This window comes from Girardinichthys multiradiatus, chromosome 15, assembly GCF_021462225.1.
Source record: "Girardinichthys multiradiatus isolate DD_20200921_A chromosome 15, DD_fGirMul_XY1, whole genome shotgun sequence".
Classification (NCBI taxonomy): domain Eukaryota; kingdom Metazoa; phylum Chordata; class Actinopteri; order Cyprinodontiformes; family Goodeidae; genus Girardinichthys; species Girardinichthys multiradiatus.
This window is the reverse complement of record NC_061808.1, coordinates 12,346,460-12,361,788: the sequence shown is the minus strand read 5'-3', so window position 1 is coordinate 12,361,788 and position 15,329 is coordinate 12,346,460. Positions and strand designations below refer to the sequence as shown.

General features: G+C 37.5%; 1 protein-coding gene and 1 long non-coding RNA gene across 2 annotated transcripts in view; both read left to right on the top strand.

Annotated features, from left to right (window-relative positions):
* kcnk3a (potassium channel, subfamily K, member 3a) overlaps positions 1-15,329 on the top strand; it is a 64,872-nt gene that overhangs the window by 25,764 nt on the left and 23,779 nt on the right. The gene's annotated exons all lie outside the window — the stretch shown is intronic.
* On the top strand, positions 2,640-4,848 carry LOC124881522. Its single transcript, XR_007041678.1, has 3 exons — positions 2,640-2,694; positions 3,335-3,509; positions 4,585-4,848. It is a non-coding gene; the product is annotated as an uncharacterized LOC124881522 (long non-coding RNA).

Sequence of the window (15,329 nt, the reverse complement as noted above, 5' to 3'; positions counted from 1 at the left end):
CCTGAATGAAATGGCCTGTCATGCAGGAGAACATAATGATAGTAATAATAATAATGATAATAATAACATTGTTGGGTGAGTTGTGTTTACGCCTTAGGGCTGGAAACAGAGGATGGGTGTATAACCTGTTTTCATACGTGTAAGGGGTGACACATCACATTGCAAACATATTCATACTGCTTGAACCTTCACATTAAAACCAGAAACAGTAATGTATTAAACAACACAATAGTGCATATTTGTGAGAAGATCTTTCTTTCTTTCTTTCTTTCTTTCTGTCTTTCATGACTTTTAGACACATTTGGAGCAGTTCGACAACTTCACAGATGTAAATGAATGCAATGATTGTGTCACATATGAATTACTGTGTGACCAGTTGGATCAAGCAATCATGTGAAGTTTTCATCTTCTTCTATACCATTAACCTGCCATGGAAAATCACTAAATATGGTACATTTACATCATGGACTTTAAGAGTCAAGTTCATTAAAAAATCTGACATGTCAACAGATTCTGTCTAAGCTGTGGATCTCTGCAGCTCCTCCAGAGTTATAATGGGCCTCTTGGCGGCTTCTCTGTCAATGGTCTTCCTGCCCAGGAAGTCAGCTTAGGTGGACGGAAAAGCCTTGCTAGGTTTGCAATGGTATACTTTTCTGGTGAACACTATGATGTGGATCATCACACTAAATCATACTGGATCACTTTGCATCAGACTTTGTGGGGCAAACATAATCTAAATCATAGCAAAGTGTTAAATACAGAATGAGCTGAATTTGAAGACTTACCTTTTAAAAACAAGCACAAAAATAAAAAAGTACATAATAATTACAAGTAACTTTTTTTTTAATTCACTACAGCAAAAAACATCCATTGTGGTATAAAAAACAGATTAATTTCCACCTGGCATTTAATTTTCCAACAAACTGCATAATGTACTGGATAAAAAGAACAAAACTTCCATGAAAAACGTTTATTAGATATTTTGGTGTATAACCATTTTTTTGTGAAACCAGTCTCAAAGACAACTATTGTTGCTACTAAATGATGAGCTGGAGTATTGTATTTCCTTTTTATGATCAGTTATTAACAATTCCCTTATATTAGCTGACTTTGATGAATAACAGGATAATACGTCAGTCTGCCTGGGTTAGTTAGCTGCATGAGAAAAGAGAATGCATTGAAGAAAAAATAAATAAACATGTTTTTATGATATCGTTGATATATAACATATATGAATCAGGCCAAGCCTTTCTGAGATCTGGAAAGGGTGAACATGCAGATTGAGTGGAGGAGGAGCTCCTAGTCTGTCGGCTCACACCATATGGGCTGCTCGAGGCACTGGTTATCTTACCAAGGTGACTGGGAGACCTGGATGGTCTGCATGGACTCTTTAATACTTTTTACATATTTAGCAAAGGATTTGGAGATGTCCAGCATTATTTTTAACATTTGCTGCAGGTTTGTACAAAATCTGAGACTGATTTAGACCAAACAATATGAAATTTACAGTGCATGATTATTATAAGAGGTTACCAAAGCATCCATTAAGTAAAAACAAAAATGAGTTAATTTGTAGCTAAACAGTGCTATTTGTACAAATCTTTTTAAAGTTAAACGTCACACTTTTTCTTGGTATTTTGGTAATAGTATTGAATTTATTCTTTGAATAACAGCACGACTGTTATGAAATAACTCTAAAACTGAATAGCTTTCCTTCTTAATTTATAATATTTTACCTGCTGGTTTTAAGCTCAGGAAATACCATAATCATAACAGAAACAATAAAAGCCATTGCAAAAAGGGTTGCAGATGAGAAGGTTCATGTAACACCTTAATAAGATCCATTGGTTGATTTAATTGTCTCTGGTCATTAAGTTAGGTGCCAGCATTAGTCTCATGCAACTCATGCAGTGACACATGATAGCTTTACAATGTGCCAATGAGCCCAGTGCACCAGTTCATCTGGGTGGCTGATGGGCAGCATTAGAAAGTACTGTCAGAGGGCCACACACATGCTTGTATTACTACTGTCAGAGGATTCTCCAATGCTGGCTTGGGTTAAAAAACAATATGATAAAAGTATGGGAAGAAACTTGTGCCATCAGAAACTGAATTTGAATTGCTCTGACTGAAATTGTTTTGTGCAATTTGAAATTAAATTCATTGGTTTGAAAGTGAATTTCACTAAACTGAAACTGAATTTTATGGTTTGAAACTGAATTAATTTGCTTTTAAAATGTATTTAATTGTATTAAAAATTAATTTAGACTATTTTCACTTTCAGGTCTGTAATTCAATTTCAGTTCTAAAATTCAGTTTTTTGTGTCACACATCCGGGTCCTTGAGGATAGCCACAGATTAATCAAACACAGATTCATCGATTTAATTTTCACATCAGGTTAAACTTCCTTTACGGCATGTTGAGCTGGAGCAGTGCAGAATACATGAGCTTGGCGGATGTCCATCACCAAGTCAAATGAGCATCTATAAGAAGCGTCATGTAAACAAATGATGGTCAAACAGTAACATTTATGCTACCTGTAGCTATTAGCTAAACATGCCAGATTAGCATAGTGTGCCGCCGGTGTTACAGTCTGCGTTTCTCTTGCCCTTACCTCAACGTAACTTCTGTTGCCTAGCAACCGTGTTAGCATGAAGCACAGAGCTGTGAAGCGGAACAAATGGAGCCTGAAGGTTAATAACAGTCTCTACTGTAAATAACTACACGGTTTTTATTTACCCTTTTACATATTGCCGATGGCTTATAATGCTGTTTTGCTTTTAAATGTTATTGTTTTATGATCTTGTTCATTCAGCCATTAAAAATGTTGAAATATTTTTTATGTTCATAGATATAAAAATCTAACACTAGATAAAATACATTGATGACAAATACCATTTGTTTAATTTATTTGTAAAGCTTTCAACAACTTAAACACTAACATATTAACTTTAGGAACAAAGTTTAAATTTGTTTATTTGGAGAGCATAATAATAATATTAATTATTATTATTATAAATAAACCAAACATTATTATTAGATTTCATCTGACTGAATTATATATGTTTAATTTTCACCCATTGGGGAAACCCAGCGGGATTTTGAAAACAATGTGCCGGGAGTCAGCTGTTCTCTCTGGGTTTAGAGCACCTCAACCATCTGGTCAGCTGACAGCTGATCAGATATTTTAGGTTTACACAACTACATTCTCGTCTAAAAACACATTAAAAGTTCAGTTGTTTCACAGAATGCGCAATATATCCAATTTTATTCACAACTTTTGTCTCTCCTCCGACCTTTGCTACTTCCGTTTGAACAATCTACTTCGACCAGCAATGAATCATGGGATAGGGTGGGACATGGAGGATACACCGGACCCATCCTTCAAATCCGGGGAAAAGGACGCATTCGTTGCCTCATCCAGGACGTTATCAGCCTACAAATGTGTCCTTCAATGGATGCAGTCCTGAATTTGGACCCAGCAATTGTGAATGACATCCATGAATGAGTAAATCTGTGTTTGATTAATCTTTGGCTTCAAGATCCCGGAACTGTGACACAAAAAACTACATTTTGAAACTGAAATTGAATTTCTGACCTAAAAGTGAAAGTAATCAAACTGAATTTTCAATACAAAGCAAAGCAATTTTCAAAGCAAACAAATTCAGTTTTAAACCATTATATTCAGTTTCAGTTTAGTGAAATTCATTTTCAAACCAATGCTTTTAAATTCAAATTACACAAATACAGATTCAGTCTGATCAATTCAAATTCAGTTTCTGATGGCACAAGTTTCTTCCCATATAAAAGTCCCTCATACTATAAAGATATATGCAGAGGACAAAGACAATTTTGCTATTTTCTACCATTACTCTTCTAACACTGTTTAAGATCACCTACCTTTAACAGGCTTAACAGCAGTTTATTTTGGTCATTTGGTTCAAGGTCATAAGGTTCTGAAAGTAAACTGCCAAAGTCACTTTTAGAATAAATATTTCATGGCTACCGTTTCTATCCTTTATGTATGAGGAGCAGATGCAGGTAGCTGAGCACTGAGGCAAATTTCAAGTAGCTACCTGAAAAAGACTGTATTTATTTACAAATGCTAAAAACCACATGATCATAGGATCTAAAAGTTTTGCATTTTATATACCTGTTCATGCATGTTTCAGAGTCTCCAGCTATGTGAAGAATGCATTTTGGTTTAGTCTCTTATGCTGGTATTAGTCCTTAGCATTTGGTTAGTTAGATCCTCTGTGCTCCCATAGTTTCTCCTGTGGCCATTAACCGTCCTTCTCTCAGTTCCCTGCTTAGATTATCCCTCAGCTGCTCTGCATGCTCTGTTTTCCATGTTTCTCATCACATCTCCACAGCATTTAAGCTCCCTGATTTCTCCCTCTCTCTGCTGGATTCTACTGTTTCTGTTGTTCTGGTTCTTGCATCTTCTCATTGTAACCCATAGAGTCTTTAGTATGTTCTAGGATTTAACCTGTTAGACCTTACTTGTATCAGAACTTAGTTAACAGCTTCAGAGAATCATATTCATGGAAAACTAACATGGAAATCTTGTTTCTCATCTACAGGTTATCAATCACTTGGTTCTGGAAAGGAGATTGGTAGTAGCTGCTTTTGGCAAGATCTTAGAAACCTCCAACCCACAAGAAACACACCTTACACCCTTTTAGGAAAAAACATTAATGTATTAAAAATATTTGCATAGGTACTTCAATATACTGACAATTACATGCAAAATAAGACATTCTCTGTAAAGAAAAATTGCATTTCAGCCTTCACAGTTTAGATTTTGTTTTTACAGTATTTTCTGAAAAGGGGTCAAATAACAAAACGAACTTGCACTCTTCAGTTTTTGTGTCTTCCCAGTTCCATGAGTGGTGGAGTTTCCCCTCGACAAAAAAAACAAAAACAAAACATATGCAAAAAGATAAAAAATAAGGCATTTCTCAAAACCTGGAAAACTAAGGTCCTTATAATGATCATAATTCCTTAAATCTGTTCCTACCACATCCCTTGGCAAAACACATTCCGTAGAACCCGTACCCAGATATGGAAGAACCAATCGGTGGTGTCAGTCCAGGGCATGGTAGGTCCTACATGTCCTTCTATGGAGCAATAACCCAGAAGGAAAAAGCTTGCACACAAATGTCCCGTCCAGTTACATCCATTTTTCTTTTACAATTACATTTTTTAACATCCCGTTTTTATACATTTATAAAATAAACAGTACCGGTACACTAACTGCAGATCATTTTAAAATAACATGGCTATTCTCTAAACTAAAACATGAAAATACAATTACATGGCCCATTTTCTTCAAATTAACTCAATCCAAGCACACACAATGGCTTGGATCTATGTTTTTTTTTAACAAAACATTAATAGTCAGGTCTGCAGGATGAGCAGCTGCATGGCTCATCAGTAGCTACACCACGTGGTAGCGGCTCAACTGATTAAAATATTTCACACGGCAGAATATACTTCACAAGTGGAATATAGAAGAACAGGTAGCTAATTAAACATGTCCCACTCACACCCTCCAAGATACTTTAGGGTAAAACTCACCAGAGGGTATCTTCAACCTAACCTTAACATCTGCTCTGCGTTTTTTTCCCGATAAGCATCTATGTCCGTCAGTTCACAAACGACGTGCCTCCGTTCGTCAGTGCACCCCAACGTGCCTCTATCCTATTTAGAAGTACAAAGTGCACAACCAGTGTGTCTATGCTCTGTTCAGTACGGAAGGGTATTGCTAACGTGATAAGTATATTGTACAAACATGATAATATATTGTACAAACGTGATAAGTATGTTGTACAAACGTGATAATATATTGTACAAACGTGATAAGTATGTTGTACAAACGTGACAATTTCATCCAGATGGTGGCAGTAATGTGCTGTAGCCTTCATTGAAAACGAGACGCAACAATGAGAATAAGTTATGACAATGAATGAAACATTTTATTTGTTTTATTCAAGGGTATAATCCTGTAAGCCTATGCATAGTTGTGACCAATTCTTTTATTTTTTATTCATTCCTGTTGGTTATCGGTGTGGACTTGGACTTTGACTTGAACCGCGACATCTAAAGGATCGGACTCATGTTTCCTTCTGTGCAGTCCATTTCTGTCTAGGATCCTTCTCAGAGTGCACATACTGATTATGATATCATCCACAGTGCGCAGTAGCATCAATATTTCTCCATGTCTTACACCGAGCACGAAGTAAAACTTGACCAACTCCTGTAAATTAGCCATTGTGCTATCCGTCATTGCATGTACTAAACGGAAACTACCGCCACCTTCTGGATGAAATTATCACGTTTGTACAGTATAAGTATAACGTTTGCACAATATAATTATCACGTTTGTACAATATAATTATCACTTTTGTAAAACATATTATCATGTGTGTACAATATACTTATCACGTTATAACGTGATAGTGTTCGAAAATTTATTTTCCTCCGTGAAAGCAATACAACCAAAAACACCCAACAATCTAAAACACCAACAAGAACGTAAAGGAAGTAACCAATAACTTTTACAACTACCAGAGAGGAACTAAACACATAGAACTATACAAACATAAGGAATCAGGGAGGACAAATAATCTAAAAGGAAACAAACCTCTGGGAAAATAATAACTGAAGGGGATCTAAGGACAAGGGAGGAACAGGGAAAAGAAACCTAAACCTAAATAATAACTCCAGAAAGAACTAAATCTAAGGACATGTAAACAAGCACAAGAATCTAAGCAAATATTAACTAAACCAAGAAAACTACTAATCAAAGGAACAGGGAAAACGGCAAAGTAAACAAAAACAAAGAACAAAATGGCAGATCCTGACACTTTGTCATTATTGAGTCCTTTGTTCCACACTCCATCGTGCGTCTGCCGATGTCCTGTTGCCATTTGAGTCCCCAACAACTGCCTTATATGCCAGTTTCAATCTACATTCAAATACCGTAGCAAAAAATACTTTCTTTTGCTTCAAGTTTCCAATCTGCCCTAAAAAATAATGCACAGTCTGCAGAGAGTGATGTGAAATGTCTTTACCCTATTACAGTTTTTTTTTCTGTTTTGGCCTTCTTGTGGAACTGTCATATCAAGAAAGGCCATTTAATATTGAATATAACCTGAGTACAAAATGCAGTTTTAAAATGGTGTTTTCATTTTCTTTTCGTTTTAATTTTTAAGGAAAAAAGCTATGCAAAGCAACCCGGGCCTATGGACACAAGTAATTAACCTCCTTGTTAAATCGGAAATTCACTGTGATTAATCAAAGTTTTTTGATTGAGCTAAGTTCAATTTCACTAGCCACACTTTACTGCCAGACCTGCATAAACAATAAATTCCTGCAGAACCTGTCTGACAACACAAATTGAGTTAAACTATCTAAAAAAAAGAACCCATCATGCCCAGAAATTCAAGAACATGTGAGAAACAAAGTTAGTGACATCTTTTAGGAAAGGTTAACAAAGCCAATTTTTTGGCTTTGTGACTCCAGCAAATACTACTGAGAGCCGTTATCACAAATAAAGCAAACCTGGAACTGTGGTTAACCAAAATAACTCCAAGAGGCAATCGATAATTCATCCAGAAGGGCACCAAATAATCCAGAGCATCTACAGCACTGCAGGCCTAATTTGCCTCTGTGTAGTCATGGCTTAACAATAAGAAAAAGACTGGGCAATATGCAAGTTAAAAACCAATGCTCCTCCCAAAAAAAGACAGCAGTCCACCTGAAAACATCTTGATAAGCCCTAGACTTTTCAGAGAATATCTTACGGAAGACAAAGGTGGAACTTTTTGAAGCTTTGAATGAAAAAAATACAACATATTTAACTGCTTTAATGCTGTAAACAACAACGTAAATTATTAACTGACACTATAATTTTTAGAAATTCCTATCTTTGTCAGAACAAACTAGAGACTAACAAACTAGAGATTGTCACCTATCTCCAAAAGCCATTGTGCGAGAGCCTGGACAGGTCACCAGTCAATCACACCGCACACTAAAAATAACTTCCATCTAAACAATGTCCTCAATTTTTTATAAGGTTAGGTTTGATGGTTAAATGCAAGAATGAGATCAGAATGAGAACACACCAGTGAGACAATTTTTAATCTTCCATTATGCAGAGAACAGAAATGCAACAATATAAAGAAACCAAAAATGAAACATCCCTAAATAAAAGAAGTGCACTGTTTTGTTACAGTTAGAGCTGTTTTTGGGGCCCCGTGGCTCTCCGCCTTGGGTGATATTTTGTCAGGCAGGTAATAGAAGGATTCGGTGTGAGTGCTCACTCTCGATAGCTACAGGGGTTGGACAATGAAACTGAAACACCTGTCATTTTAGTGTGAGAGGTTTCATGGCTAAATTGGACCAGCCTGGTAGCCAGTCTTCATTGATTGCACATTGCACCAGTAAGAGCAGAGTGTGAAGGTTCAATTAGCAGGGTAAGAGCACAGTTTTGTTCAAAATATTGAAATGCACACAACATTATGGGTGACATACCAGAGTTCAAAAGAGGACAAATTGTTGGTGCACGTGTTGCTGGCGCATCTGTGACCAAGACAGCAAGTCTTTGTGATGTATCAAGAGCCACGGTATCCAGGGTAATGTCAGCATACCACCAAGAAGGACGAACCACATCCAACAGGATTAACTGTGGACGCAAGAGGAAGCTGTCTGAAAGGGATGTTCGGGTGATAACCCGGATTGTATCCAAAAAACATAAAACCACGGCTGCCCAAATCACGGCAGAATTAAATGTGCACCTCAACTCTCCTGTTTCCACCAAAACTGTCCATCGGGAGCTCCACAGGGTCAATATACACGACCGGGCTGCTATAGCCAAACCTTTGGCCACTCATGCCAATGCCAAACGTCGGTTTCAATGGTGCAAGGAGCGCAAATCTTGGGCTGTGGACAATGTGAAACATGTATTGTTCTCTGATGAGTCCACCTTTACTGTTTTCCCCACATCCGGGAGAGTTACGGTGTGGAGAAGCCCAAGAAAGCGTACCACCCAGACTGTTGCATGCCCAGAGTGAAGCATGGGGGTGGATCAGTGATGGTTTGGCTGCCATATCATGGCATTCCCTTGGCCCAATACTTGTGCTAGATGGGCGCATCACTGCCAAGGACCACAGAACCATTCTTGAGGACCATGGACATCCAATGGTTCAAACATTGTATCCTGAAGGCGGTGCTGTATATCAGGATGACAATGCACCAATATACACAGCAAGACTGGGGAAAGATTGGTTTGATGAACATGAAAGTGAAGTTGAACATCTCCCATGGCCTGCACAGTCACCAGATCTAAATATTATTGGGCCACTTTGGGGTGTTTTGGAGGAGCGAGTCAGGAAACGTTTTCCTCCACCAGTATCACGTAGTGACCTGGCCACTATCCTGCAAGAAGAATGGCTTAAAATCCCTCTGACCACTTTGCAGGACTTGTATATGTCATTCCCAAGACGAATTGACGCTGTATTGGCCGCAAAAGAGGCCCTACACCATACTAATAAATTATTGTGGTCTAAAACCAGGTGTTTCAGTTTCATTGTCCAACCCCTGTATATTTACTGATTTGCATTCACAAACATTCATACACCGATACGCAGATTGGTAGGAAACTTGAGTCTAAGTGCCCTGCCCAGAGGCATCCTCCTGTCACATTGGCAATTGACAAGAGGGAGAACATACAACCATCCGACTGCAAAATAACTACTCTACCCACCAAGCCACAATTGTCCTGTCAACACAATGGGTGATGGGCAGCCGTGAGCATCGTAAGCAATATATATATATCTATATAGGTACAGTACCTTGCGAAAGTATTCGGCCCCCTTGAACTTTTCAACCTCTTGCCACATTTCAGGCTTCAAACATAAAGATATAAAATTCAAATTTTTTGTGAAGAATCACCAACAAGTGGGACACAATCGTGAAGTGGAATGAAATTTATTGGATGTGTCAAACTTTTTTAACAAATAAAAACTGAAAAGTGGGGCGTGCAATATTATTCGGCCCCCTTGCGTTAATACTTGTAGCGCCACCCTTTGCTGCAATTACAGTTGCAAGTTGCTTGGGGTATGTCTCTATCAGTTTTGGACATCGAGAGACTGAAATTTTTGCCCATTCTTCCTTGCAAAACAGCTGGAGCTCAGTGAGGTTGGATGGAGAGCATTCGTGAACAGCTGTCTTCAGCTTATTTCACAGATTCTTGATTGGATGCAGGTCTGGACTTTGACTTGGCCATTGCAACACCTGGATACGTTTATTTGTGAACCATTCCATTGTAGATTTGGCTTTATGTTTTGGATCATTATCATTGGAAGATAAATCTCCGTCCCAGTCTCAGGTCTCTTGCAGACTCCAACAGGTTTTCTTCCAGAATGGTCCTGTATTTGGCCCCATCCATCTTCCCATCAATTTTGACCATCTTCCCTGTCCCTGCTGACGAAAAGCAGGCCCAAACCATTATGCTGCCACCACCATGTTTGACAGTGGGGATGGTGTGTTCAGGGTGATGAGCTGGGTTGCTTTTATGCCAAACATATTGTTTTGCATTGTGGCCAAACAGTTCGATTTTGGTTTCATCTAACCAGAGCACCTTCTTCCACATGTTTGTTGTGTCTCCCAGGTGGCTTGTCGCAAACTTTAAACAAGACTTTTTATGGATATCTTTGAGAAATGGCTTTCTTCTTGCCACTCTTCCATAAAGGCCAGATTTGTGCAGTGTACGACTGATTGTTGTCCTATGGACAGACTCTCCAACCTTAGCTGTAGATCTCTGCAGTTCATCCAGAGTGATCATGGGCCTCTTGGCTGCATCTCTGATCAGTCTTCTCCTTGTTCGAGATGAAAGTTTAGAGGAACAGCCGGGTCTTGGTAGATTTGCAGTGGTCTGATACTCCTTCCATTTCAATATGATTGCTTGCACAGTGCTCCTTGGGATGTTTAAAGCTTGGGAAATCTTTTTGTATCCAAATCCGGCTTTACACTTCTCCACAACAGTATCTCGGACCTGCCTGGTGTGTTCCTTGGTCTTCGTGATGCTCTCTGCGCTTTGAACAGAACCCTGAGACTATCACAGAGCAGGTGCATTTATAGAGACTTGATTACACACAGGTGGATTCTATTTATCATCATCAGTCATTTGGGACAACATTGGATCCTTCAGAGATCCTCACTGAACTTCTGGAGTGAGTTTGCTGCACTGAAAGTAAAGGGACTGAATAATATTGCAAGTCCCACTTTTCAGTTTTTTATTTGTTAAAAATGTTTGACACATCCAATACATTTCATTCCACTTCACGATTGTGTCCCACTTGTTATTGATTCTTCATAAAAAATTAGAATTTTATATCTTTATGTTTGAAGCCTGAAATGTGGCAAAAGGTTGAAAAGTTCAAGGGGGCCGAATACTTTCGCAAGGCACTGTATATATAGATATATCTATATATCTATATATAGATACATAAAAAGAAATATTACGGGACGCCACTCTGAGTCAGAAAAGAAGTGCTACAGAGAAAATCAAATTTGTAGCTTACATACAATACTTAGACTGGTTTTACCTAAAATGGAAGCTTCTGCACTGAAGATAAATTATTTGGAACTCAGAGATGATTAACATCCCACTTTTAGTTGTGAAATCGTAAAGAGAGCAGCTGTAATGTATTTTGGTATCAGGACAACCTTAAATTGAGATTAATGTATATGTATATGCATAACATATACAGAGTGCTAAAGGAGGGCTTGTCCAGCATGGCATTCATGCAAGAAACTCCACTGTTTACACTACTCCACATAAATCAAATAAGGTAAAAGAAATGCACTGTAAAACACACACAATGGCATTGCTCAAGAGTTAGTAAGTTGAAGTTTCACGTTCTGCTTCAATTTAGACAGTTATAAAGCTGACCTAACATGAAGAAAAGACGTTTGGGGAAATAACAGCAAGATAGATTAAGTGAAACCAGCTAAGTGAGGAAATCATTCTGAAATAAAAACATTTAGTAGATTAAAAAAAGATTCTGTAGTGATTATAAAAACACAAGACTTTTTTCAACAAACATTTCAACCAATACTTACTGGTAGTATTTGTCATATGGGTCTTTTGGAGGTCGAAGTAATAAATTGGTACAAAACCTTTCTTAAATATTTATAGTTATAATTGGCTGTTTTTAGACGTGTAGTTACATTAGAAAGCCCGGAGTACGGAGGAAAATATTAGGTGCTACATAGGTTGCACTTTTAAATGTAAAAAAAAAGTTTGTTAAACCAGGCACAAGTGATTATCATTGTTCACCCATGTGCTTCTCTGATCTCTTATTTAACCCAGGGTTTTTTCCCCCAAATGGATTTAACATTTTGCCAAACTCAGCTTTGTGTTTTATGTGCCAGACAACATGCCGCCTCCACATCCACAGTCTAACAGTCAGATCAGGACAGCATCTGGTTCCCGAGAGCAGCCGCACGACCTGAATTTGGTGTGGAACATAAATACACATTTCTGTGGAATCAGGTGACAGGAGACCGGTACATGGAGGCAGAGCAAATATATGATTTGAATGTGTGGCTGAATGGTCAAAAACACAAAGGAGACTAGAAAAAGACAGAAACAGAATACCCAGGGAACAGAGATTTTAGAAAGGATTCTTTGACAAAAACTGAATGTAAATCATTGACGAAATAACAATGTAAGGTCACAGCTGAAACCAAAGACTTACATAGAATGTCACTGTCTGATGTTCAGTCAAACTTGTTTTTTCATGTTTTAGGCCAGTAATGATTACCGAATTATTGCTGGTTGCTAAATACCAGAGTAATGAGCTTTTTTATAGAGAATTTTTTAATTTTCCTTCAATTCAAAATTTTACATGCATCCCCCTAGTATTTGGTAAAGTAACCTTGTATGACTTGGTTCAAATATTGTGGGTATCTTTCCACAAGCTTCTCACAATAATTTATAAACACCTTTTAAGCGCTAAGCCCCCACATCTCTGTGGCTATGTGGCTTTGTGATCTCCACTCAAAAACATTGACCGTTGTCTTTAAGCCACTTTATAACAAATGTTTTGGTATTATTAGTCATTGTACTGGCAGATTTTTTGAGATATTGCTTCAATGTTGTTACATTATGTTCTTTCTTTACTGGGCTATCAGTTTTGTGAGTGCACCAGTCCCTCCTCCAGCAACACTTACACACATTGATTTTTAGTTTAATCAGACCACAGGGGTCTCCTGAAACAAAAATCTGAAGAACCGCAATCCTTTGCCTAATATCTTGGCCAATTTTTTTATATTCCCATATGTCACACAGTGTGTTTCAGACGTTGCCTTACAATTAATTATGAGGTGTGCCTTCATGAAACACAAATGTTGTGAATAAATCACTTTGAACCCTCCGATATACAAAGTCATCACATCATCATAAGCTTCTGAATTAGAAAAAAGTCATAAAAGTTCTCTAAAAAAAGCTCAAATTTTTCTGAAATATTTTTGGTAATTCTAACTGTTCTAAAACAGCAAAAGGTTAGTCTAAAATAATGTCATAAAGTGAGAAAAATGTTTTTGCACTTTTTTGACACAGTGTATGCAAATATCTGGTTTCACAGTATAAAAGGTTGACTTATACTTTGTTGCTGCATACAAATCCATAAAAGACAAAGTACTAGACCCAGTCCAGTTTATCAGGAATAATCACCACAGTGTTTGTTTTCCAGCTGTCTCTTTACCCTGATGTGTAATAAAACACTGTTTGCTCAGGAAATGGATCCAAACTTAGTTGTCTGTCAGTTTCATTATTAATCTCCCCATTCAAACCGGGACTGCTTCCTACCCTAAATAGAAGTGTGTTTCTGCCCTTTATATTCTTCACAGAAAATTATCCCCGTCATCCTTACGCCACCATTAGCTCTGATATCTGGGACATTTTACTGTTTAAAGCTTTGCTGTTCAGATTCAGTTTAGATTTGCAGTCTAATTAATCTTGCATGAGTCTGCTGTGACTACTGTTTCATAGTAAGTCTTTGCTGCTGCCTGGAGTAACACTGCTGTGGTGTGAATATTTCACAGCTTATATAATCGAAAGCATATTTCTTTTATTTTGAGAGGAACATTCCTTGTGTTCAGGCTCAGATTTTGCAACAGTGGGTTAGTCTGGAATTAAACTGGAGTGCAGTACAATTTTTCAAGAGTTGCACGTTTGTATGGTTGTATCTGACTGTAAGCACAGATTGACGTACAACAATCCTAACAACAGCCCCTTTTCTACTGAAAATCCCAGGATTGAAATACCTGGAATTTCCTTTTACTTGGGTAAAAGGAATCCAGTGTAAATTGTGGGCTTTCTATTTCCACTGCTCTTAAAGGTCGCAGAAAATGTATTTAAATTAGCCTAATGACGTATGGGGAAATTGTGAAGAAAACTGCACTTTACCTCCAGTCCAGTGGGTGGCGGTAATAAGAAACCAAAGGCCAAACAAGTCTAACTGAGAAGACCATATCAAGAGAGTTGAAAGAGCCTGGGGTTTCAAAATCACGGGAAAATTGGCTAATATAAGGCAGGAATGCAAGCAAAGACAGATAGTTTTACATCTTAAAATGTACTTTTACTCATAAAATACTTACTGATATAAATGTTATTACAAAAGGAGTTTCCATGACCTCTTAAACAAATTAAGTCTTCTTCAAAACCAAGAAAACACAACAGAAAAAATAAGGAAGTTTGGAAGTATTGGAAGTTTTTACTATTTTGATTAACTACTGACATTCAGATAGTAGAAAGTATGAATCAGATTATGGCAATTTTATCTTCCTATTTATGTATAATTGAATTTTGATGCCACTCTCTGCAAAATGCCCAAGAGGATTAGTTTTAAAGATTGTTGAATTTACCTCAATAATAAAAGTTAATCATTCACAAAAACAAAAACTGGCTGGCAGGGGATGGAGACCTCATCACTCTTTGGTCTGTTTTCTGAAATATAAACCAAAAGTATCTAATGATAGATTTTCATGGAAGTTATGTTCTTCGTTTTATTCAATAAATTATGCAGTATTAAAAAATAAATGCCGGCCAGAAATCAATCTGTTTTTTGTACCAAGATGCATGTTTTTGTTGCTGTGACATGAATGAGAATCACAGTCCCTTTTTTTAGGACAATGTACATGCTTTAATGTAACTTATATCACTATAGTCTAAAACTGATCAAATTTGCTCTGGATCTGGATGAAAACATATTTGTCACGGTGCGGTTTAGGGAAGGACCAAGGTGCAGGTAAGAAC